Below are 21,458 nucleotides of genomic sequence, written 5' to 3' on the forward strand. Positions count from 1 at the left end.
GAGTTATGGCTGTCTTCTGGTTGTAGATCAAAGGAGAGGCATCTCATAATGCCATGATGCTGACCACTTTTTCTAGCTTAAGGTGGAAACTCAAGACTTTCACCTTTCTTTGAAAACAAGTATTTAAAGTTCTAAATTGTCCCGTAAATATCTCCAACTCTTTTGGGATTTTTCAAATATTTTCCTGTTATTTATTTCTAACTTAATTTATTATTAGAAAGTATAAAGCCTGATTTCAGTCTTTTAAAATTTATTGAGATTCGTTTCAAAAACTAGCATATGGTTTATCTTGGTGAACAAAGCATAGACATTTAAAAAACTATGTATTCTATAGTTATTGAGTGCAGTGTTCTAGGAGATATTAGGTCAAGGTGGTTGATAAATAGGTCAAGTGTTCTATAAATTGGGCAAGTTGGTTGATAATCTTTTTCTAGTCTTCTGTATACTTTTTTTAAATGGGAAATTGCATGGATCTATTATCAAGGTTTTTATATAATTCTGATTACTGAGAGATGAATGTTATAATCACTCACCATAGTTGTTGATTTTTCTAATTCTTCTTGGAGTTTTTATTTCACATATATCAAACCTCTGATATACGTTGCATACACGTTTCAGTTCAGTTCAGTTCAGTTGCTCAGTCGTGTCTGACTCTTTGCGACCCCATGGACTGCAGCACTCCAGGCCTCACTGTCCATCACCAACTCCCGGAGCCTACTCAAACTCATGTCCATTGAGTCAGTGATGCCATCCTGCCATTTCATCCTCTGTCATCCCCTTCTCCTCCTGCCTTCAATCTTTCCCAGCATAAGGGTCTTTTCCAATGAGTCAGCTCTTCGCATCAGGTGGCCAAAGTATTGGAGTTTCAGCTTCAGCATCAGTCCTTCCAATGAATATTCAGGACTGATTTCCTTCAGGATGGACTGGTTAAATCTCCTTGCAGTCCAAGGGACTCTCGAGAGTCTTCTCCAACACCACAGTTCAAAAGCATACAAGTTTAGAATTGTTAAATTTTCTTGATGATCTAACCTCATTATCATTATAAAATATCCCCATTTTCAACAACCAATATATTTGAGCAGGTACAATTTAAAAAAAAATTTTTTTTTGAGCAGGTACGATTTTTTTATAACGGATACAAGTTTTATATGAAAAATTATAGTAGATCCATGCACTTTCCCATTAAAAAACATATAGAGGAAGCATAGACTTTGGATTAAAGATAACATTTTGGTAAAGATTATAAAGAACTTTTCCAGGTTAAAACTGAAAGTTTTACTGTAAAATTTCTTGTAAACAAACTAGTTAGGACTCAATTTCATGATGACAGTATGTAAGATAAGTAAGAAAAGACATTCATTCCAACCTACCTAATGCAAATTTTATTAGTCTTTGAGGTAAATATTGTCTAGTTTACACTTAACTTTTATGATAAGATCTAATGACCTACTCAGTTGTTTTCTCAAAGTAGCTGTGTCAAAATGTCCCCATTTTCTTTTTTTCCTTCCTTCTTTTTAATATTAATTTTCTTTTCTACTTGTATCATTCCTAGGTTTCTTTTCCGTATGGTCTGCTCTGTTTCTCTCTGGCCTCTATCAGTTTCTTTTGATTAAAGAATCCAAGGGCCTGGGTGGTAGGTAACTCTCGAACTTCTAACTTGTCATTAAAGCAAAGGGTGACGTTATAGCGATGATGACAATGGAATAATCAAGATGAAAACAATAACTAGCGCTTATTGAACACTTAAGTACTGCCAGACGAATCTGATCGCTTTACATCCTCATGACAAATCTATTAAGCAACCACTACTACTAATGCATTTTGCTACTAAACGCCATAAGAACCGAGACTGTTACATTTTTCTTAACAATCCATTCCATGGAGCACAGTAAGAATTTAATAAATATTTAATGAATAAAAAGAGTTAGCGTTGTTAAGTTTCTCAGTCGAACTGGCAAGATGGACTTCAGTGCCAGAGCGGGGCTCAGATGGCCCGTGGTTTCGCATCCTTGGAGGTGAATCGAAGCGCCAGATCCCTGCGAGGAGCAACAGGAACCAGTGGTTTTAAATTTCCTAGGCAACCGCTGATGGACTGACAGTATGTTGGGGGCTAGTGGGGGGCACAAGACAAAAAGCCGAGATTTGGGAAGACAAATGCCTTTCTCGCGCTCGACAAGCTTCTGAGAAGCCAGGCAGCAGAACCAATTTCAGCCTCAGAAGCCGCCGCTCTGGCGCCGGGATTTTGCAATCATTCAACTGCTCTAGTGCGTCCTGACTGCTCTAGCCCCGAGAGGAGGTGACGTCGGAAGTCTCGACTGCTCTTCGCGGGGCGTGTCCACCCGCCGGCGTTTGCCCCACCCACTCCCACACGCTCCACTTCCGGAAGGGGCCGTCACGCTCTCTGTGGCGTGGTGTTTCTACGCCTGACAGGTTAGCGTCCACGCGGGAGAAAAGAGTCGGGTCAGTCCTACTCCAAAAGCATTTGTTCTCGCCGTTCTGGAGACGGCTTTTGCGCGAGGGGCGGACTGTTGCTAGGGCAGCACGTCAGGGGCCACCTCCTTGTTGCTGGGTCGTGACCTCCTGGAGCTGCGTGACTGGGGGGACCCGTGGTGGGCTAATCGTGACCTTGTCCCGTGGTCCTTGGTGAGCGTTTCCAGGAGCACATTTGTGAAGAGGTGGAACTGTGCACTCTGTCGGTGGTCCCAGGTTACAACAGTCTGAGAGAGGCCCTGCCTAGATGATTGTATAAAAGAATACTCTGGCTCGGTGGTCATGATCGTTCATCTCCATCACAGCTGAGCTGGTGCTGACCATGGAAATGATTTTCAGCGTTTAAGTGATTTTTCGGGTGTTTGTATAAGCGTGCGTATGCATGTTTGTCAGTCTGTGCGTGTGTGGAAAGGGCTGTAATTTAAAAATCCACAAGTAGTATATTTTGCTACTTTCCTGGTCTCTTCCCCTCATTCCTCTTTATTCTCACCTGAGGGGCATTGCTGTCCTTCACCTTTGGATATAAGCAGCAACTCTCTACTTGAACTTACACATTTAAAACACAGATCTGACTGTTAATCCTCTACTTAAAACCTTACTGACTTTCCCATTGATTCAGGATAGTACAAATTCCTTTGGCTGGATTGAAGACACTTCAGAGTCTTGTTTCTGCTGAATTTTTCAGTCTCATCTCCTTTCATGGGAAACACACGTACACATACATGCTGTATGCCCCTGTCATGCCATCCTGCAGTAATTTCATCTCTTTGACTGTGATAATGTTTCATAATGGTTTACCCACGTTTGGAAATTTACTTTTCCATTCAGTCAGAATTTTGTGAATTCGTGGTATTGCCAGACACTGTTTTAGGAGCTGGGGGAAAATGGAGTTAAAACTGGGGAGAAAAAGTCCAACCTGCAGTCCTTTTGAAAAATAGCAGCTTGATTGAGATATAGTTCACACACCATGGAATTTTAAAATACACACTGCTTTTTAGTACATTCACAAAGTTGTACAACCGACAACCATGATTTTAAAACATTTTCATCACCTCTGAAAGAATCCCTGTACCCACTAGCAATCTCCCTTGAGTTCCTCTTTACCCTACCCCACTTTTATCTCTAAGGAACTACTATATCTGCTGAATATATAAATATATTTGTCTATTCTGGACAATTCTAGAATAGGCTGATAAATAAAATTATAAACCATGTGGTCTTCTTTCGCTTAACATGTTGAAGTGTATCAGCATGTCATTTCTTTTTATTGCTAAATATTATTTCACTGTGTGGATATACCACCAGTTATTTATCCATCGGTCCTGTTGATGGGTATTTCAGTTGTTTTGGTTACCCTAAATAGTGCTGATATGAACATTGGTGTACACCTTTTTTGTGTGTGAGCATAATGATTTCTCTTGGCTATGTGCATAAGAGTAAGATTCCTGGGTCATATGGTAATTCTACATTTAACATTTTTTTTTTTCTTTTTACTTTTTTTTTTGCATTTAACATTTTGAAGAACTACCAGACTTTTTTTTTTTTTTTTTTAAAGCAGCTGCACCATTTTATATTCCTATAAGCAGTGTATAAAGGTTCACATCCTTGCCAACGCTTATTATCTTTTTTTTTTTTTTTTTTAAATTCTAGCTGTCCTAGTGGGTGTGAAGCATTGTCTCATTGTGGTTTTGATTTGTATTTCCCTGATGGCTAATGTTGAGCATCTTTTCATGTGCTATTGGCCACTGTGTGTGTCGTCTTTGGAGAAATGTCTATTCATTCCTTTGCCCATTTAAAAACTAAGCTGTTGTTTACCATTGAGTTGTAAGAGTGCTTTATATATTCTAGGTCAAGTCTTTCATCAGGTGTATGACAGTCTTCGGAATTATGCAGTAGTTCCTTTAAATGGGAAGCACATGAGCTTAATTTTGACTTTTCCTGGAGACCATGTTATACAGATATGTGGGAGTAATTCAGAGTGAATTACTAAGTGTGAAAGACCAGGCTCAGGAAAATTGATGCGAAGAACCTGTGAGCAGCATTTTAAGATTTGAGAAATGAAGCAGTGGAAAACAGTTTATATAATTTTTCCGGTTCTTACTGGTTTTGCCTTTTCCTTGTTGATTTGTAGGAGTTCTTTCTGTGAAGATATTAGCCCCTTAGCTGTTAGATATGGGACAGATATTTTCAGATTATTTGTTAACTTTCCTACGTTTTACTATGCTGATGCTTTACGTTTTTATGTGGTCAGTACTGTGAATGTTTTCCTTAAAAGGCTTCTGGGTGGTCCTTTGGGATACTGTTCTTAAATGATAGGAATTACAGAAACTGACATGGCAGTTCCCTGGTTAGTCTGAGCTCTGGTACTATGTTTAGCTTTGCTGGCAAGGCTTATTTTATTATGCTTTGATTATTGTGTTTTTTACAAATTGAAGGGCTCTGATGCAAACCTGCATCAAACAACTCTGTTGGCGCCATTTTCTCACAACATTTGCTCACTTTGTGTCTCTGTGTTACATTGTGGTAATTCTCACAATATTTCAAACTTTGTCATTATTTTTAATTTGTTATGATGATCTGTCAACCGTGATCCTTGATGTTGCCATCGTAATTGTTTTTGGGTGCCATGAACTGTGCCCATATAAGACAGTGAAATTAATTGAGAAACGTATGTGTTCTGACTGCTCCACCAACTCACTGTTACCCCATTTCTCCCCCTCTCCTTGGGGTTCCATAGTCCCTGAAATGTAATATTGAAATTAGACTAATTGATAACCCTGCACAGGCCTTTAAGTGTTCAAGTGAAAGCAGGTATTACCTTGTTAGGCTTCCTGAGTAGCTCAGCTGGTAAAGAATCTGCCTGCAATGTGGGAGACCTGGGTTCGATCCCTGGGTTGAGAAGACCCCCTGGAGGAGGGCATGGCAACCCACTACAGTATTCTTGCCTGGAGACTCCCCAGGGACAGAGGAGCCTGGCGGGCTACAGTCCATGGGGTCACAAAGAGTTGGACACGACCGAGCGACTTTCACTTTCACTTTGGAAAAAGTTGATTCCAACCCTCATGGAGGGTTTGAGGAGTTCAAGACTTGGTGGAGGACATAATTGCAGATGTGGTAGGAACAGCAAGAGAGCCAGAATTAGTAGTGGTCTAAAGATGTGACTGAATTGCTGTGATCTCATGATATAACTTTCATGGATGAGGAATTGCTTCTTATGGATGAGCAAAGAAAGTGGTTTCTTGAGATGATACCTTCTCCCAGTGAAGATGCTGTGAAGATTGTTGAAATGACAACAAAGTATTTAGAATATTACATCAACTTGTTTGATACAATGGCAACAGTGTTTGAGAGGTTAACTCCAATTTTGAAAGAAGTTCTCCTGTGGGTAACATGCTGTGTAACAGCATTACTTGCTACAGAGAAACCATTTGGGAAAGGAAAAGTCAGTTGATGCAGCAAACTTCACTGTTGTCTTACTTTAAGAAATTGCTGCATCCACCTCAACCTTCAGCAGTCATACCCTGATCAGTCAGAGTGTGTGTGTCGCTTCAGTCATGTCCAGCTCTTTGTGATCTATGAACTGTAGCCTGCCAGGCTCCTCTGTCCGTGGGATTCTCCCGGCAAAATACTGGAGTGGGTTGCCACACCCTCCTCCCGGGAATCTTCTTGACCCAGGGATCGAACCTATGCCTCTTACATGTCTGCTGCATTGACAGGCAGGCTGTTTACCACTAGCACCATCTGATCAGTCAGTAGCCACCAACATCAGCGAAAGACCCTCCACCAGCATAAAGATATGACTCTGAAAGCCCACATGATGGTTAGCTTATTTTTAGCAGTAAACTATTTTTAAATTATATATTATTGGTTTTAGATATAATGCGTTGCACACTTAATAGACTGTGGTATAGTGTAAACATAACTATCACATGCCCTGGGAAAAACAGAAAATTCATGTGACTCGCTTTATTGCAATATTCACTTAATTGTGACGGTCTGAAGCTGAACCCACAGTATCTCAGAAGTGTGCCTGTAGTGTGTTAATTGTTTCAGACTCTTGTGCCTCCCTGTCTTTCTGTCTTGAAAAACATGCTAAAATCTGCTTCAGCTTTGTTCTCTAAACTTTCTATAACACTTAGAAGTTATTGTCTTATTCTCATCTTCATGTTTAGTATAGTGCATTAGATTTGTGAGAGCTGTGCTGGACAGTTGTTTATCAAATAGAAGTACTTAATACATGCCTGTAGAAGTTTACTTGAAGATTTTATGTGTGCAGAGCTTGAGTGTAACTATGCTGGTTCTGGACTGTGACATGCTGGGAATAGTAGTTTTATAAAATTCTATTAACATTATTTGGTGTTTGTTTTTCTCATTTCATGGGTAGTGGTAATTCAGATATTTTTAGGGTCTCTGAACATTTTGAGTAATTGAGGAAAACTATCCACCATAGCTCCCTAGAGAAATAGCTCCCATGTAAAATTCTATTTTACATGCAATACCTGAGGCTTGATTATTTCCATATGGCCTGATTTGTCGGGAGGACTGTGTGTTTCTTGCTCTAGTATTTGCTTTTTCTTTAAATTGTGGTAAAATGTCCATAACATGAAATTTCACATTCTGACCATTTAAGTGTACTATTCAGTGACATTAAGTGCACTCATTTTGTTGTGCAACTGTCACCACCATCCTCTCCAGAACCTTTATCTTCTTGAAGTTCTGTATAACCTGTTACATAATGACTCCCCAGTTCCCCCTCTCCAGCCCCTGGTAGCCACCTTTCCACTTTGTCTCTGGAATATAGTATTTCTCTTTGTGTCTGATTTTTTTTTGCTTTGTATCATGTCTTTCAGGTTCATCCTTGTGGCATATTGCAGAATTGTCTTCCTCTTTAAGGCTAAATAATATTCCGTTATATGCATATATCACATTTTGTTTATCCATTCATTAGTTCATAGATATGTGGGTTGTTTCCATCTTTTGGCTGTTATGAAGAGTGTTTCTATGAACATTGGTACACAGTTACTGTTTGAGTTCTTTTGAGTGTATACCGTAAGTGGAATTGCTGGGTCATAGGATAATTTGCGGGCTTCCCCAACAGCGTAGCTGGTAAGTAATCCACCTGCAATGGAGGAGACCCTGGTTTGATTCTTGGGTCAGGAAGACCCCCTGGAAAAGGGATTGGCTACCTACTCTAGTATTCTTGGGCTTCCCTGGTGGCTCAGATGGTAAAGAATCCACCTGCAATGCAGAAGAGTTCAATCCCTGGGTTGGGAAGACCCCCTGGAGGAGGGCATGGCAACCCACTCTAGTATTCTTGCCTGGAGAATCCCTATGGACAGAGGAGCCTGGTGGGCTACAGTCCATAGGGTCGCAGAGTTGGACATGACCAAATGACTAAGCACAGCACAGGGTAATTCTTGGTTTGATTTTTTGAGGAACCATCAGTTTCCTTCAGTATTTTTGTCATTCACATAAAATATGAGGCTTAAAAGAATTGTGTAATTTAGGCATATATTAATGATCACATTTACCTTTCTAAAAATATGAATTCAAAGAGCCATCTACTGGTTGAAGGTATGTGGGAGTTTTTGTCTTAGGTTTTGGAAATCTTGGAGTTTTAAAATTATCTGCTAGAATTCAGATTAAAGAAGTTTACCTGGATAGGTTCCCAGATCCCAAACTTGTTTATGATCTAATCTCCTGCTTTATTTTCTTTTTGCTGTTATTTGGTTTCAGTGTTTGTTTTCTGTGTTTTCAATCTTTGGGGGGAAATTACTTGTCATGGCAGATGGCAAGATGGGGGTGATTTTGCAGACTTGCATCATTGCAGAGGTCTGGATTGTTCTGTTATTCTGCTGAGTATCTTGTTGGATACTTTGGCAATTACTCTGGTATGCTGTGAATACTGCTGCTTCTGACAAGCAAGTTTAGTGCAAAGATATCCATGTCATTAATTAGTGAAGAGTGGGAAATGACTAATAGTATTCTCTTATTACTGTACCATTATTTTTTCAACTACTCCCCTGAAGTTGGAAGTGTTATGTTGTGGGTACTGGGATCCCTCTCAGTAACTGGCCTCTCTGCGATTACTGGGGAAGTGTAGACATACGGAAAGCAGTATGACTCAACCAAATCTTAGAAAACTAAGATCTCATGCTTGTCAGACTCTCTCTCTTCCCCTTCCCCTCCAATTCTAACATCTTTCGTAAACTCCCTGCTTAATATTTCCTCGTCAGTGTTACAGCCCATACCCCATGGTAAACAGCAAGCATATTATCAGGAGAGATGGAAGGAACAAAGGTGTTAATTGGCTTTTGCTCTCAGTTTGGGTCAGTTGGTCATCTGGGTTCTCTCACCTGGTCATCCATTGTGTGGGTTCTTGGTACCTTATTTCATTTGGCAACTACAGATGCACTTGAATGGTCCCCAGATGGGTTTGGGTGCACCAGACTCTTGGAACTTGAATATAACTTAAATTTGTATGGGATTTCCCTGGCATCCAAAATACCAAGATTACATAGATGCTGAGTATCCAGCTTGGACTATTTATGCTCCAGTGTCGGGAAGATCCCCTGGAGAAGGAAGTGGCAACCCACTCCAGTACTCTTGCCTAGAAAATTCCATAAACTGAGAAGCCTGGTAGGCTACATACAGTTCATGGGGTCGCAAAGAGTCAGACGCGACTGAGCGACTTCACTCACTCTGAGTAAGACTAAACACACTCATAAAATGCTTTTTATAATTCTTCTTTTGAGGTTACCAGAGAAAGGTGAATATTAACTCCTAGTTTTTGGTAATAGATTGTTACCTTTCATCAGACTTGTCTCTGCTAGGGACAACGTGATTTTACTGCTGGTGTACATCATTAACCTTTAGAAATGCTTCCAAGTCCATATTAAATATTTCAACATGCTTGTGTCAGATCAGGACCTTTCTATAGCTCAAATTGAGGTATAAACAGCAAAACTTGAATTTTATGTGAATGTTTCTGCATTCTAACTTTAGGATTTTTCTTCCTTTCTATAAACATGTGGCACTGAGTTTTTTTATCCTCTTATTCTGTATCTGTCTTTTAAAAAATTATCATGCAGTACAATTGACTATTTTACCTTTTGGTTTAGTTCTGTAAATTGTGATACACATATAGATTTGTGTGACTGCTACTATACAGTCAGGGTCCACCTCACTTCAAAAACTCCCTCCTGCTCTCTTCAGGGTCACCTTTCCATTACCCAGGTAACCAAAAAGTAAATGTCATTTTGTGCTTTTTACTGTGGGAAGCGGTAAGGTGGTTTTCCTTCCTTTTCTCTTTACCAGTGATTTTTACTCAAATGCGATGGACTAAGAAGGATAAAATAAACATAATCCCTTTTCATTTTCTTTCAGAAACTCAAAACTTTTTCACAAACTTGATTAGGAATAAGATCATTTTGCCTGTGATGCCTTCCAACAGGGGGCAGTGTTGGGCCATAACAGGACACAGATTGTTGCAAAATAACTAACGAAGTTTTTACTTCAGGAAAACAGGAAAAAATTAAGAATTGACATTTAACTCTAGAATCTACTTTCTTTGGATCTATTTCAAAAGCTATCTTACTCCTAGCAAAGCAGTCTATGGATGAAAGTCTATGGATTAATTCTTTTGTATTTGTTTTCAGATGGTTTTAAATGTTTGTAGAATTAGAAGTTAACTCTTTAAGGTTAACTTTTGTGGAAGGAATACCTGGAGTATTATGGGTGAATCTGTGAATCCTCCCTTCCAGCCCCTTCCTGTGATCTGGTAGAATTTTATCAGAGGCATATGTCAAGTGTTTTATATTCCAGTATTCTTTATTGCGGGCAGGAGCCCCATCTATAGCATCCCTCACAATTGATAGCATTAATTAGGTCAGCATATGGAGCAGATGCAGAAGAAAGATGCAGATTTTGATCGCTAGGATCCTGAGTTTGAAGCTTTAATGGAGATGTGTAGTGAGAAATCATGAAGTGGAGCCTGTGAGACACTCACAGTTAGGTGATTCAGGTTTTCAAACCTAACTCACTCAAAAAGGGATTCCTAACTTTTATCTGGTAGTGTATACTTCCCTGGGAATTGGCACCACCATTTATCCGGATGCTCATGTAGGATACTGGGGATCATCTTTAAGACCTCTCAATATTCTTTCTTTTTTAAAAATTTTTTTATTTTATTTTTTAATTTTTTTCATTTATTTTTATTAACTAGAGGCTAATTACTTTACAGTATTGTAGTGGTTTTTGTCATACATTGACATGAATCAGCCATGGATTTACATGTATTCCCCATCCCGATCCCCCCTCCCACCTGATTCCTCTGGGTCTTCCCAGTGCACCAGGCCTGAGCACTTGTCTCATGCATCCAGCCTGGGCTGGCGATCTGTTTCACTCTCAATATTCTCTTAATTCTACCTTTTAGGTAGACTTTGTCAAACCTGGTTACTTCATCTCTCCTTCTGTCATCCAAGTCCAAACTACCTTTATCTTTCACCTGGATTTCACTTCCTAACTGGTCTGCCTAAATGTGATAAAGAATCCGCCTGCCAATGCAGGAGATGCAAAAAGTTTGATTCCTGGGTTGGAAAAATCCTCTGGAAAAGGAAGTGGCAATCCACTCCAGTATTCTTGCCTGGGAAATCACATGGATAGAGGAGCCTGGTGGGCTACAGTCCATGGGGTTGTAAAGAGTCAGACATGACTTAGTAACTAAACAACAGCAAAATGTGATATTTCTACTTTATTTTTCACACAAAAACTATTTTAAAAAATATAAAATGTGACCATGTCAAACTCCTACTTGAAACTTTTCTATTATTTACCATTATGCTTAGGATAAGCCAGAAATATTTAGTTTGACTAACAGTCCACCCTTCCAGCCCTTCCCTGTGATCTGGCTTCTCTGCTTACTGTTGCAGCCTCACATTATGCCACTTTTCCCTTGGTCACTATGCTCCATCTTCTCTGGTGTCCTCTTTGTTCATTGTTTGGACTAGGGGAGCAGAATGGAAGCAGGGTGACTTGTTTTAAGCCAACATGCATTTTAGGTAAAGAAGTGATGGCTTAGGAATATATTAAGGTTTGTGGCTCATGGGGACTCATCACTTTGTCACTTTTCCACTCAAATCTTAGGATAAAAGCACATCTGAGTTCAGATTCTGTGTAGAAAAAAATTATATTCTGATTGAAAAAAGGAAGTTTAGGACCAGGCCGTCATTACCTGGTATATTCGAAGTGTAGACAGCGCTTTGTATTTGAGAACTCTGTGTGCCTAAAATGATTCTCTTTGTAAAATCATTCTTCTTGCTTTTATCCATTAACTTTGTGTTTCATGTGTATGAGTCTTGCCTTAGCCACTGGTTGGACCATACAACCATCTGGGGCTTAGATGCTGTTGGTGGTACCCCGAATAAGTGGTAGTAGTGCAGCCTGTTGTTGCATTTCTGGCTTCTCGGGGCAGTTCATTCCTTTTTGGGAGAGTTTAAGTTCTCTGTCTTGTACGAGATCTATGGCCTACAGTTTTCCCACACTGGTTCTAGCTTTTCTTGGAGGCAAAGAGAACAAGCCTCACTTCTCTTCCCCCATTAGCTCTTTAGTTATTGCAGTAGCTGTTGTGGCTCCTAGCATATTCTCCTTTGTAGATCTCCTTCAGTTCAGTTGAGTCGCTCAGTTGTGTCCGACTCTTGCGACCCCATGAACCGCAGCACACCAAACCTCCCTGTCCGTCACCAACTCCCGGAGTCCACCCAAACCCATGTCCATTGAATCAATGATGCCATCCAACCATCTCATCCTCTGTCGTCCCCTTCTCCTCCTGCCCTCGATCTTTCCCAGCATCAGGGTCTTTTTCAAATGAGTCAGCTCTTTGAATCAAGTGGCCGAAGTGTTGGAGTTTCGGCTTCAACATCCGTCCCTCCAGTAAACACCCAGGACTGATCTCCTTCAGGATGGACTGGTTGGATCTCCTTGCAGTCCAAGGGACTCTCAAGAGTCTTCTCCAACACCACAGTTCAAAAGCATCAATTCTTCGGCGCTCAGTTTTCTTTACAGTCCAACTCTCACATCCATACTAGACAGCTTAGCTCAAGTATTTCTCATTGTGTTCACTATTCTGGGTACTTTCTACTGACTGTCCTCCAGTTTAGTGTTTGAAAGTGTGTTTTGAGACTACATGCAACACAGTCACTTAAGACACTAGTTAAAAGTGAAGATTCTTATTGGATTAAGATGGTAAATTAATTAACTTCTGGTCTAGCTCCCTTTTGAAACTCTACTGAAACTATAGTAAAGGTCCAAAGGACAGAACATCAGGAAAGGAGATGAGCAGTACAGTTTGAAAAACTGAAAAGCCTAAACAAGAATGAGTGGCAATTTATCTAGACATCCAAAACTGAAAAGCCTAAACAAGAACGGCAATTTATCTAGACACGCAAGACTTGTGAACCCTAAATTGGCAGATCAGATTTACCTTGTTAATCCTCAACAAGCTCAAAAACTAGGTAATACCAGATATCTCTGCAAATTGGGATACAAGGGAGATGAAATAGGAAGATTGGGTGAATACTGCTCATTAGTAACTCTCAATGAATGCTGTTCACTTTGGGACAGTTTCTGGAGACTCACAGCAATGATCTCTGGATAAAATAGGATTTCCATGTGGGAAGGCATTCCTAGCACTTCTCAGGAAATTTTACGTTTATTCGAATTCCAAAAGCTGAGGAAAATAATTTAAATAGTCAGGGAAACAGGAAAAAGGAATTTAAAATTTCCTGAGAATTAAAGCTTAACAATCAATACTCTTGGTTACCATTTAAGAGTTCCTCTGGCATCAAGGGGAAAGCAAGAATGGGGCATGGTGACATACCGAGTAGAAAGTAAAGGTCTGGGAACTGAGACAGAAGCATCTGGGAGAAAAGCTGAATCATGATTAATAAGCTGGTCTTGCTCATAGTTTTTGCCATCTTATAAATATGCTTTCATCCTCTATCTGCTGCTAACAGGTATTCTTAGGAGTAAAATAAGTTAATATTAATTATAAATCTTGTGGGTGGTGTTCCAAGAAATAACAAGTTTGGGAGCAAAATAAATGGGTAAATTGGCAATTACAATTTAGTATTTTGTGTAGTACTGTTAACCTTGCTATGAGATCTCAGTGTTGTATATATAAATATTACCCAGTAATGTTTGATGGCGTTTTCAAGTTCAGAATATTCACTGACAGGCTGTAGGGTTTTTTTTTTTTTTTTTTTTTTTTCTGAATACTAAGGAGTTGAAGGTATGAATGTTTTTATGGAATACTCCAGTATGAAATAAGAACTTAATATAAAATCTGAATACTAAAAGCAGTATTTCAAAGCAAAACCAAAACCAGAGTAAGCAAAATAGTTTATCATTAAAAAAATTATAGGCGCTTATAGAGGTGACATGTGCCCCAATACTTCACCTGAGGGATTCTTTTTTGATACACTTTGTATTTGACCAATGTCAATGCAAAATGAGTGGAATTTATCTACATCTGGAATATTTGTTATGAAAGACTTTTGAACAGGACAGATAATACATGGTGTATTTTAAAATTTCATTTGTATTTCAACTTTTACAAAGATGTTAATTTGTCATTTTATATTGTTTCTTTTTAAAGATCTTGCTCTTTTATCAGATTTCTTGAGAATAATGATGTGTAACATTATGTAAGTTGAAGATGTGCAAAGTGATTATTTGGTACATGTATGTATTTTGAAATGATTGCTATAGTACAGTTAGTTAATACCTCTGTCACCTCACATAATTACCACTTGTGTGTGGGTGTGTGGTGAGAAATTAAGATTTACTCCCATGGCAACTTTCAACTATATAATAGTATTAACTGTAGTCACTACGCTGTACATTAGATCCCCAGAATTAATTCATCTCATAATTGGAGATTTTTACTTCTTGACCAGCCTCTTCCCGTTTCCTCAGTCCCAAGCCCTTGGCAAACGCCATTCTCTATTTCAATGAGTTTGCGCTATGCACTTCATATATAAGTGATAGCGTAGAGTAGATATTTTTCTCTAACTTATTTCAGCTCTCAGGTTTCATTGATGTTGTCCTAAATAGCAGAATTTCCTTCATGTTTTAAAAATGACTGAATAATATTCTAGTGTATGTGTATATATCCATTTTTGTCCATTTATCAATGGACACTTTGGTTATTTCCATGTCTTCATTACTGTGAATAATGCTGTAATGAACACAGGGAGTATGGAAGTCTCTTTGACATAGTGATTTCATTTCCTTTGGATGTATACCCAGAAGTGGGATCATATGGCAGTTTTATTTTTAAGTTTTTGAAGAATATCAATACTGTTTTCCATAGTGCTATACTGATTTATATTCCTGCCAAAAATACAGAGGGGTTTTCCTTTCTCATGTTCTTCTCAACACTTATCTCTTGCTTTTTTGAGGTGTGAGGTGGTATCTCATTGAGGTTTTGATTTGCATTTTTCTGATAATTAGTGATATTGAGTATCTTTTCATGTGCTTGTTGGCCACTCGTATGTCTTCTCTGGAAAAATGTCTGTTCAGGTCCTTTGTTCATTTTTAATCAGATTATTTGCTTTTTGTTATTGAATTTTATGAGTTTCTTATATATTTTGGATATTAGCCCTTATGAAATACATTATTTGCAAATATTTTCTCCTACTCTGTAGATTGCCTTTTCATTTTATTAATTCTTTTGCTGTACAAAAGCTTTTTAGTTTGATGTAGTCTCATTTGTTGATTTTTTCTTTTGGTGCCATGTCTGAAAAAGTCATTGCCAAGAAAATGTCAAGGATCTTTTAATCTTACTTTCTTCTAGGAGTTTTATGTTTAAGGTCTTACATTTAAGTCTTTAATAATCCATTTCTGAGTTCATTTTTGTGAATGCTGTAAGAGGGTTTCAGTTCATTCTTTTGCATGTAAATATCCAATTTTCCCAGCAATATTTATTGTAGAGACTGGCTTTTCTCAATTGAGTATTTTTGACTACCCTGTCAAATATTGGTTGATCACATATACATGGGTTTATTTCTGGGCTCTCAATTCTGTTTCATTGATCTATATGTCAGTTTTTAATGCCAGTATCATACTGTTTTGATTGTTACAGCTTTGTAAAAATCAGAACGTGTGATTTTTTTTTCTTTCTCAGGATTTTTTTGGCTATTTGAGTTTTTCATGGTTCCATACAAATTTTACAATTATTTTCTATTTCTGTAAAAAAATGCAGTTGGGATTTTCATAGGGATTGCATTAGATCTATAGATGGCTTTGGGTAGTATGGCCATTTTTTAAGCAATATTGTCTTCCAGTTTATGAATATGAGCTATAATCCCATTTATTTGTGTCTTCAACTTCTTAGTGTCTTATGGTTTTTAGAATACAGATTTTTAACCTTCTTGGTTAATATATTTGTAAGCATTTTATTGTTTTCAGTGTTATTATAAAGGGGTTTGTTTTCATTATTTCTTTTTCAGATATTTCATAGGGAATGAATAGAAATGCTTTGGTTTCTGTATGTTGGTTTTGTTTCCTGTGGTTTTACTGAATTTATTGATTAGTTTTTTGGTATAGTCTTTAGGATTTTTTACATCGCAGATCATGTCATCTGCAGACAGACACTTTCTTTCTTTCTTTCTGATTTGAATGCCTTTTCTTTTCTCTTCTTGCCTAATTACTTCGGTTGACACTTCCAATATTATTTTGAATAGGAATGGTAAGAATGGGCATCCTTGACTTATTCCTGATCTTAGAGGAAAGACTTCAAAGCATTTCACCATTGAGTGTGATATTAACTGTTTTCTGACTTTTTTTACGTTGATGTACATTTCTTTTCTGCTCTCTTTGTTGAAAGTTTTTATCATGAAAGCATGTGAAATTTTTGTTAAATCATTTTTCTGCATCTGTCGAAATAATATGATTTTAAACTTTCATTGTGTTAAATCACATTTGTTGATTTGTGGATATTGAACCATTCTTATATCCTGGGGATAAATTTCAGTTGATCATGGTGACTTTTTAATGTGCTGTTGAATTTGCTTGTACTTTGCCGAATATTTTTATATCTGTATTCATCAGATATGTTGGCCTGTAGTTTTCTTTTGTTGTTTTGTCTGTGTCTGTATGTAGCTTTGGTATCAGGGTGATGCTAGTCTGGTAAAATGAGTTTCTCCTCTTTGGTTGTTTGCAAGAGTTTAAGAAGGATTGTTGTAAACTTATTTTCAGATGTTTGTAGACTTTACTAGAGAATTGCTAAGTTGAGAAGATCCCCTGGAAAAGGGAATGGCTACCCACTCCAGTATTCTTGCCTGGAAAATTCCAGGGACAGGGGAGCTCCACATGGACTCGTCAGTCCATGGGGTCACAAAGAGTTAGACACGATTGAGCGGCTGAACACATACTAGTGAAACCAACTGTTTCTGTTTTTGTTGTTGTTAGGAGTTTTTTGATTACTGAATCAGTCTCCTTACTCCTTAATAGGTCTGTTCAGATGTTCTGTTTCTTCATGTTTCCTTCTTGATAGGGTTTGTGTTTCTAGGAATTCATCCATTTCATCTAGGTTATCCCAGTTTGTTGGCAATATTGTTTATAGTAATCTCTTCTGATTCTTTGTGTTTATGTGGTATCAGATGTAATGTCTTCTCTTTCACTTCTGATTTTGTTTGTTTGAGTCTTCTCTTTTTTAGTTTGTCTGGCTAAAGGATTTTGAATTTTGTTTATTTTATCAAAACCAGCTCTTAGTTTTGTTGATTTTTCTATTGCTTTTCTGGTCCCAATTTTATTTATTTCTGCTGTCATCATTGTTATTTCTTTCAGCTAACTTTGGACTTAGTTGATCTTCTCTTTCTAGTTTGCTGAAGTTTAAGTTTAGGTTGTTTATTTGATATTTTTCTTAATATAGGCATTTAGAGCTATAAAATTCCGTCTTAAGACTGCATTTGTTGCATCCCACGAATTTTGGTGTGTTGTGTTTTCTTTTTCATTTGTTTCAAGATTTTTAAAATTACCTTTTTAACTCTTCCATTAACTTATTGGTTGTTCAGGGATATGTTGTTTGATTTTCACATTTTTGGATTTTCCAATTTTCCTTCTGTCAGTGGTATCATCTAGGTCAGAAAAGATACTTGGTGTGATTTCACTTTCTTAAGCTTGCTAAGCCTTGTTTTGTGACTGCATATATGATCTGTGTTGGAGTATGTTTTGTATATGCTTCTGCTTTAGGGTAGGATGTTCTATATTTGTCTGTTAGACCCATTTGGTTTAACATATAGTTCAAGAACAAGGTTTCCTTATTGATTTCTGAGTGAGCTATCCATTGTTGAAAGTGGGGCTTTGGGAGTCCCCTACTATTATTGCATTGTTGTCTGTTTCTTCCCTTGTATCTGCTTAAGATATGTATGTGGTACATTGTTAAGTGTGTGTGTATATATGTTTATGTGGGATCAATATATCCTTTTGATGAATTTGACCCCTTTATCATTATATGATAACCTTCTTTGTCTCTCTTTTCAACTTTCGAGTTAAAGGCTATCTCCTCTGAAATAAATATAGCTTCTTGCTGCTGCTGCTGCTGCTAAGTCGCTTCAGTCGTGTCAACTCTGTGCGACCCCATAGACGGCAGCCTTCCAGGCTCCCCCGTCCCGGGGATTCTCCAGGCAAGAATACTGGGGTGGGTTGTCATTTCCTTTTCCAATGCATGAAAGTGAAAAGTGAAAGTGAAGTCGCTCAGTCGTTTCTGACTCTTTGAGACCCCATGGACTGCAGCCTACCAAGCTTTTCCGGGATTTTCCAGGCAAGAGTACTGGAGTGGGTTGCCAGTGCCTTTTTCCATATAGCTTCCTAAGCTCGCTTTTGGTTTCCATTTGCATGGAATATCCCTTCATTTTGAGCCTGTGTGTATAACTAAAGCTGAAGTTTGTCTCTCACATGCATCACATAATTGGGTCTTGTATTTTTATTTATATAGCCACTTTATCCCTTTTGATTGGAGAATATAGTCCGTTTCATTTAAAGTAATATTGATAAGCATGTGCTTATTGCCATTTTGTTGTTTTCTGCCTGTTTTATGGAAACTTTAAAAAAAAAAGTCAGATTTCTAGGCCCCATCTTCAGACTCAGTGAAATAGAGACTATTTTTATAAGTAATTTCCAGGACTCTACGTTATATATCTTACTGTTAGGTAAAAATTGTTACTCTGGTTGATACGTTGTCCTCTTAAGGGCATTGCCCAGTATTACTGATGTGGTCTGGAGAGTAGAGAATAAAACAGGTTCATGTCTGCCCTACTTGTATTTCCCATGCTTGTGTTTATAAGGAAATTATTCTCTTCTGCCCAGTTTATTGAGATGTATCATAGTGATCTCTTATCCTTTCATGAGTCTGTAATACTAGTTTTGTTTCCAAGTAATTAAAAAAAATTGAGTTATTTTTATTGAAGTATAGTTTATTTATGATATATCAGTTTCAGATGTACAACATAGTGATTCAAAATTTTTAAAGATTATATTTCATTTGTAGTTATCATAATGCATTAACTATATTCCCTGTGTTGTGCAGTTTATCATTGTAGCTTATTTTATACTTGGTAGTTTTGTACCTCTTTTTAAAAAACATTTATTTGGTTGTGCCGGCTCTTAGTTGCAGCACATGAGATCGCTGATCTTCGTTGCAGCATGCAGGATCTTTTTGGTTGCAGAATGAAAACTCTTAGTTGTGGCATGTGGGATCTAGTTTCCTGACCAGGGATTGAAGCCGCACACCCTGCACTGGGAGCATGGAGCCTTAGCTGTTAGACCACCAGAAAAGTCCCAGTTTGTACCTCTTAATTCTCTACTTCTATCTTGCCCTTTCCACCTTTCCTGTCCCCACTGGTAACCACTAGTCTTTTCTCTACTTTTGTGAGTCTGTTTCTTCTTTAGCTATATTCACATCTGTTGTATTTTTTAGATTCCACATACAAGTGATATTATACAGTATTTGTATTTCTCTGTCTGACTTATTTCACTAAGCGTAATACCCTCTGGGTCCATCCATATTGTTGCAAATGGCAAAATTTCATTTTTTTATGGCTGCTGTTGCTAAGTCACTTTAGTCGTGTCCGACTCTGTGTGACCCCATAGACGGCAGCCCACCAGGCTCCGCTGTCCCTGGGATTCTCCAGGCAAGAACACTGGAGTGGGTTGCCATTTCCTTCTCCAATGCATGCATGCATGCTAAGTCGCTTCAGTTGTGTCCGACTCTGTGTGACCCTATGGACAGCAGCCCACCAGGCTCCTCTGTCCATGGGATTCTCTAGGCAAGAATATTATGGCTATGTATTATTCTATTGTATACACACATGCACGCGCGCACACACACACACACACACACCCTTTGTTGTTATTCAGTCGCTAAGTTGTATCTAACTCTCTGTGACTCTAGGCAAGAATATTATGGCTATGTATTATTCTATTGTATACACACATGCACGCACGCACACACACACACACACACACACACACACACACACACACACATTTTGTTGTTATTCAGTCGCTAAGTTGTATCTAACTCTGTGACTCTATGGACTGCAGCCCACTAGGCTCCTTTGTCCTCTGTTATCTCCTGGAGTTTGCTCAGATTCATGCGCATTGACCTGGTAATGCTACCTAACCATCTTACCCTCTGCTCCTAGTTTTTTTTAGATTTTATTCAAGTATAGTTGATTTACAGTGCTGTGTTTGATTTCTGCTGTACAGGAAAGTAACTCAGTTATATGTGTGTATATATATATATAGACATATTTTTTTTTTCATATTCTTTTCCATAGTGGTTTATCACAGGATATTGAATATAATTCCCTATGCTAAACAGTTGGAACTTGTTGTTTATCCATGTTATACTAGTTTTAATTTACTAGTCACTGTAGTGGGATTGTAAAAAGTGTAGGGTGAGCTATTGTTTCATTTCTAACATATATTAAAGATCTAAACTTTTTTTTTTTAAGTTTACAGTGCCAATCTTTAAGGGGAAAAAAAGGTAGAAAAACCCAGGCAAACAAATGTAGTATTGTTTTCAAAGGTGACTTTGCTAGGGGCAATAATGTCAAAAGGCTCCCTTGTGACTTGCTACATTGAATTACAGTGAAATCCTGACAGCTGCCAGGCTGTTGTTTTAGGGTCACTTGTATATTCCCCAGTGGAAAATCTAGTTTTTCAGCTCAGTTGTGAAATAAATATCACATAGATATTAGCAGTTTGTTGTGGTAGAAAGAGCTTAGCAACTGGAATGTTCAGTTAAGATCTGATACTCAGTACTTTCTTTCCCATTCCTACTTTTTTCATTTGTAGTTCGGGGCAGCAGTAATGCCTGCTGGAGTTGGTAGGACGAGATGAGATAATTTATGTCAAGCACTTACTACAATGCGTAGTTGCTAAAGAGGTATTAGTTCATAGACTGTTAATTCTTTGAGTACCTTTTGCTCAAGCCAGATATTTGGGAATTGTCCATGAATCTTTTCTTTCCTTTACCTACCGAAGATCTGTTCATTTCATCTCCTTAATGCACTGGAATGGGAGTAAGGTGTGACCCACATTTTAAAACAGGGCTTTAAGCAGGAAGTAACTAAATCAATGCGTCAGGATATCAACTTCTCTTGTACCTTTATTTGCAGTAACCACATTTAGTTTCTTAGAACTCTAAAAGGATTGTATCAATAGTCGTTTTTACTTCTGTTGGCAAAATTGGTACTATTGTACCAATTTCATAATAAATTTATTTGCCAGCATTGGTAGAATTAGTTATCTTAACATTACTTGTAGGAAATCCAGTAGGTAGTAAAATAATAATTTGTTGTTATCTTTACTTGTGTCTGTTTTTAGGCTTAACATTTTCACGTGTGTAAGTTTATAGACATGCAGGATATTGTAGGTGTGGACTTGGCACAAGCACATTCCTG

At 38.0% G+C, this 21,458-nt stretch overlaps 1 protein-coding gene across 7 annotated transcripts in view; it reads left to right on the top strand.

Moving 5' to 3' along the window:
• The first annotated feature begins 2,353 nt into the window (after window positions 1–2,353).
• COA1 (cytochrome c oxidase assembly factor 1) overlaps window positions 2,354–21,458 on the top strand; it is an 89,702-nt gene continuing 70,597 nt past the window's right edge. For 2 of the 7 annotated variants that reach the window (XM_065938801.1, XM_065938798.1), the window contains exon 1: window positions 2,369–2,430. The gene's annotated coding sequence lies outside the window, so the exon portion shown is untranslated. Of the gene's footprint in view, window positions 2,461–21,458 lie in introns of all 7 variants that reach the window. The other 5 variants (XM_065938800.1, XM_065938799.1, XM_065938804.1 and 2 more) reach the window with 5 other exon arrangements.

This window comes from Muntiacus reevesi, chromosome 6 (assembly GCF_963930625.1).
Source record: "Muntiacus reevesi chromosome 6, mMunRee1.1, whole genome shotgun sequence".
NCBI lineage: Eukaryota > Metazoa > Chordata > Mammalia > Artiodactyla > Cervidae > Muntiacus > Muntiacus reevesi.